This window comes from Vipera berus, assembly GCF_964194415.1.
Source record: "Vipera berus genome assembly, chromosome: Z".
NCBI classification, from domain to species: Eukaryota; Metazoa; Chordata; class Lepidosauria; order Squamata; family Viperidae; genus Vipera; species Vipera berus.
Genome location: NC_138205.1, coordinates 39,080,042 through 39,085,737, shown reverse-complemented (window position 1 = coordinate 39,085,737; position 5,696 = coordinate 39,080,042).

The following is a 5,696-nucleotide window of genomic DNA, read 5'->3' as shown; positions in this document are numbered from 1 at the left end:
GAAACAAGTCCTGCCATCCATGAAAGGAACATCAGATGTAGTCGCCAGACTACTACAGAATAACCATAGTACACAAACCCACTTTCACTCTCAGACAAGAACTAACAAAGCTCAAAGGCAAAATACGGAAAGAAACAACAACAATGTAATATACAAAGTCAACTGCAAAAATTGTAACCAGTTCTACATTGGACAAACAGGATGACAATTAAAAAACAGAATTCTTGAGTGCTAGCTGGCAGTTAAGCAGCATGATCCAAGTCCCTGATCTCCAAACACACTGACAGCGAACAACTCCTTTTCAACTGGGACGAAATCATTGGCCACACCAAAACCCATCATGCACACAAATTCTTTGAAACCTGGCACTGTACCAATGGATCTATCAACAATACTTTGACTTTGAACCAGCATGTTAATCAATAAGGAAATGGACCCCACCCAAACCACCAATCAGTGACAGAATTGACCACCTCCTCCCCAGTTGAATTTTGTGCACCACATTTTATCTGAAACCTCACTGAAGATATTACCTAGTCTGGGAGCGAGCTTAGAGAACAGACCACTGCTGAAACCTACAACTGGAGCTATGAATATTCTCAAGAATTTGAAATGTGTGTGTGTGTGTTCACCAACCCCTTTTGGGAAAGGGGCCACACAAGTGCACAAAGGTGCATTTGGGCAAAGGGCACATGCATGCACAGTACCATCACTCCCCCCCCCCCGGCCAGTCTGCAAAGCCTGAAAGTTGAGGACTCCTGGCTTGAAGTATTTATTCAGTTCTGAAGGGGGTTATCACGGAGCTTTGTGATCCAATGTTGTGCCTAAAAGCTTGAGCTTCATCACCTCTCATTTTTCCTGCAAGTGACAACTGGCCTATTCTTCAACCTTGGTCTTGAAATTTCAGTTGGCCAAAATAATGCCACAAGATTTTTGGAGACTGAGCAATTTGCCATGTCACTGATTTATTAGCTGTACAGAATGTTTTTGGGCTCAACATCCAGTGCTCTTTTGAACTGAGATCAACATTTTAGAAATATCACATCTCAGTTTGAATCATGGAAGCCTTCTCAAAGGTTGTTTTCAGGTGCTCCTGACGAAGGAAGGAAAACAGAGTGTTTTCACTAAAAAAGAATAGCTTTATAAAGTTAATTTTGTTATTTTGCCTTCAAGTGAACATTGTTTTATTCCCCAGCTTTTTTAATATCCTGTTTTTATTTTGCACTTTAAATGTTGTAGGTTCTTAGTTGCACTATGAGTTTTATTTCACTCCCTGCTACTTTTTATGTTATAATTTATAGTCATAATTATAGTCGCAGATATGCACAGATCTGATATTGTATTGTTATTTGGGAACCTGTAAATATTAGTGAACATTTTATAGAGATGCGATAAAAAAAATGACAAAGGTAGTCTTGGCTCCATACAAACATCATGTGAAGGCTCTACACAGTTGTAAAACATATTTCTGGCACTAGGAAATCTGTAGATTTTATCAATGATAGTCACCATGGCCATGAATAATAAGAACCTTAGCCCAACAGAATTGCAGTTGTTCCAAATGGGATAATGGCTATTCTGAAATGTTTTTAAGTATTAGGATAAGGATAGCAATAAAAAGATACATGTCAGATAATATATTTACTATTCAATATAAACCACAAAAAATTGTACAGTGGTTTAGATGATGTACAGCTCTATTCAAGCTAAGGATGATCAAACTATAATAGGTTTTCTTCATCTTCTTCTCCTGAAGGTCTGTAGATATAAAAAGAATAAAAGATGATATTGCAATGTGGTTATTAAATTAGATATTCTTTCCATCAGTCTGTTCAACTTTTGTCAACTATTGTCATTATAGTAGAACCAATATCCTTATTCTCAAATGCTTCTAAAATATGAGGGCAATTTGGAAATAAACCTCCGTTTGGTTATCAATGACAGAAACTCACAGATATAGAACTTTTATTATACACATTAGAAAACTACATTACATTACTTTTTGACATAATCGCCATTCAAATTGAGATACTTATAATATCTTACAAGATTTGAAAATAGTCACTCAGTGCCAAATCTGGGCTATAGGGGGTGACCAAAAATCATGAACCAACACCACACTGGAAGTCAGCATGCCCAGACGCTTATTATGGATGGCTTGTCTGAGTTTTCATAACGTTTCACAATAGACTTCTGAATTGATGGTCAAACACGCTTCACTTACTTCACTCCTTTGGCATCTTCGTATTTGGTGGGATTATCTATGGCACCACTTCCGGTGTGGTATTGGTTCACGATGCTTGTCCACACCACTAGATACACCCAAGAACCTTTGAAGCAGTTCCGTTGGGATGGTTTTGATCACCCCCCCCCCCGCATTGCCCAGATTTGGTGCTGAGCAACTACTACTAAGGAATTTCAAACCTTGTGACAAGTGCCTCAATTTGAATGGCGATTATGTCAAAAAGTAATGTAATGTTGTAGTTTTCTAATTTGTATAATAAGAGTTCTGTATCTGTGAGTGTCTGTCATTGATAACCAAACAGAGGTTTATTTCCAAATTGCCCTTGTAATTATCTATATAATACTGTATATCTATATATAATATCTCTATATATTATATATATATTGAGGGGGCATTATTTTTTCTGAATAGAGAAAGAATTTTAGTATTTCAAAGCTATTGAATTTCTGCCATGCTGAGTAGGTACCATGCAGAAAAGAGCAACTGCTCATAGCAAAGATCAAAGGAGTCCTAAGACAGGCCTGTCACAATTCATTCTGCTTCTTGATTACTCCTGCTTGGCTTTTCTAATTGTTCAAGCAGCGAAAGTTAGGAAGATAATAGAAAATAAAAAAGATAATGGTTTCCCCCGTCCAGTTGTGTCTGACTCCTTTCTCCATTCATCTCTGTTTCTTAACCAAGGGAGCCAGTGTGTTCTTGTAGCCCACATGACTACACACCAAAGACATAGGAAACACTTATATACCCACTGAAGTGGCACCTATTTATCTACTCACGTTCACATGCTTTCAAACTGTTAAGTGGACAGGACCTGGGACAAGCTATGTGAGCTCATCATATCAGGGGGTGCTCGGGTCTCGAACCCAGACTGTCAGGTTTCCAGCTGACAACCTCAATAGAAAATCACAATTTCTTTTCTTTTCTTTTTGGTTTCATGTAGCAGCCAATGACTGGTTGAAAAGAATATTGAGAGACTGTAGGCAAGATGGCAAGAATTCAAGTGATGCAAGTGATGCTTTCATCCATATTTCCAATGGACATGTTGCTGCTAAGAATCAGAGCATCAACAAGGTAGCCACTCTTTGCATTCCTATTAGCTTTTCCTACTGATGCCTAACTTGCATTATTGATACAACACACTGCCTTGTGGGAAGTAAACTCATTTACTGAATTAGCCCAGCTTCCTGTGCTGTCACAACACATGGAGCAATAAATTAGCCAACCACATTTTGGCCTAGCATCTCATGTAAACCCAGCCTAAATATGGTTGCTAAGAGGACAATTCAGGTCCTGAGAATATTAACCATTCTAGAAGTTGCTAATACAGAACACCGGATGAGAAGCAATTTCAACAACACTCTAGAGAAGAGAGCTCGGTAACCACCCACAGAATCTTCTCACAACAGCATCACTTTCTACCTAGGGTAGGGAAAGAGAGAAGGGAAGCCCTAAGGTGAGCAGTAAAACAAGCTTCCAGAGGCTTCCTGCGGGCCTTCCAACAGGACTGAGGTAAAATCTATTGTGCTCAAGCTTCTCTTTCTTGACATGCTTGAATGAAAGCAATCACTTACAACATTAATAAATATTGTAAGCTGCCTGGAGTCACCTATGTGTAAGTTGGGTGGTTAAATGCATTTGTTTAATAAATTAAAAAAATGAAATGCATGTTTCTCTGTCCCAGTAAACAAACATATTTTATGTGCTAGTAAAATTATTTCAATAGGTAGGAGGAATACAATGGATGCAGCTAAAACAAAATACTGTTTATTTCTAGTAAACCAGTGTTTGGAAAGATTCTTACTGAGGCATCCAAATGTAAGTTTACTTAGGAGTAAAACACACTTATAATCTCTGGGGTAGATCTGTGAATTGGTTATATAGATCAAGATGCATATTTTTTGTATAAAAAACCCAGATTTGTAACATGTAGAATATAATACTATCTTTGCCTATTCAGATATTTTAACTAGTCCTTTTTGTTTCTGTTTGTTTCCTTTAAACAGCCTGGAATCTTTTCCCCTAGTTTGCCAACTCAGCCTCATCCCTTAGCTTGCAGTCCTGAGTAGTATAGCTAATTCTGTTGCAAGATACTTTCTTTACCAGAAAGTAAAGACTGACTTCTAAATGTGCTTTTCCAGATACTATTAAACCAAGCTAATATGAAAAAAATCATTATATATTTTAGCATACATTGGAAAATATGAAAAAAAAACCCAAACTGAATATATTAAGAAAATCTGGAAAGTCTGGTGTACATATACAAATTCTTATATTCCCTCCCTGAACTGCAATGTTCCTAGGCTAGATTTTTTTAGAAAGGACTTTTTCTCTGAGGAAATCTAAATCTGACAAACATAGGAAAACCACCTAAAAATCATTGAAGCATGAAGCTATTTTTTTCACATCTTCACATCTACAAATGGTACACCATCTACTGTACCTTTGCTTTGTATGTCCTATATTCCATTGAAGAAGCACTTAAAGGAAAATCTTCTCAGGGGAAAAAAAACACAACCCTTCCATTCTCTCTTTATATTTTTACCCATTTGCATTAGAGAGGAATAACAGGTTTTTTAGAAATTTAATACAAGAGAAAAAAGTTTATTATTTTTAATTATTTATATACACTTCATTTGTTCTTGGTTTGCAGCCAAGCAGATTTTACAAATAAATATAACATACAACTTTGCAAAATCTGTTTGACCAGAGAACTGTATGCAGCTTATCCGAACAGAAATATTGTAATTTCCACATTTCATAATTTAACAAAGCTTCCTGGTCATGTCTGAGATACTGCTTCAACAGACGTAGCAGCCCGATTGTGGAATTCCATGCCACAGCTTCTTTCTTATGGTACTTTACGATACAAAGGCAGCAAAGATTTCAGGGGGAATTCCAGTGAAGGGCATTGCCTTAATATTATTCTCACTCTGAAATTGATGTGATTTTTAACACTTATGTTTTATTATTTTATGTTTCACTTTAGTTTTCATGCTATATAGCAGGGGTGTCAAACTCGATTTCATTGAGGGCCACATCAGCATTGAGGTTGCCCTCAAGGGGCCGGGTGGGTATGGCCAGGGTGGGCGTGGCCTACTGGGTGGGCGTGGCTAGAGTGTGTATGGCCTACTGGGTGGGCATGGCCAGCTCTACATCATTCGCATCAAGGGTGCCTATGGGGGCCTGGGCAGGAGTGGGACAGATCTGAGGGTCTCTGGCAGAAGGAGGGTCTCTGGGCCAAGGCAGTGGGGGTCATTCCCTCACTTTTTCCAGGATGGCTTCGCAGGCCACATGAAACATTTCGCGGGCCAGATCTGGCCCCCGGGCCTTGTGTTTGACATGTCTGCTATATAGTATTGCTCTAGCAGAGTGCTTTATTAATTTACCAAACATTTCCATTTCTAAAAAGAGCAATTTGTCCATAGGTTACTGCAAGTTTTCTGACTGTTCT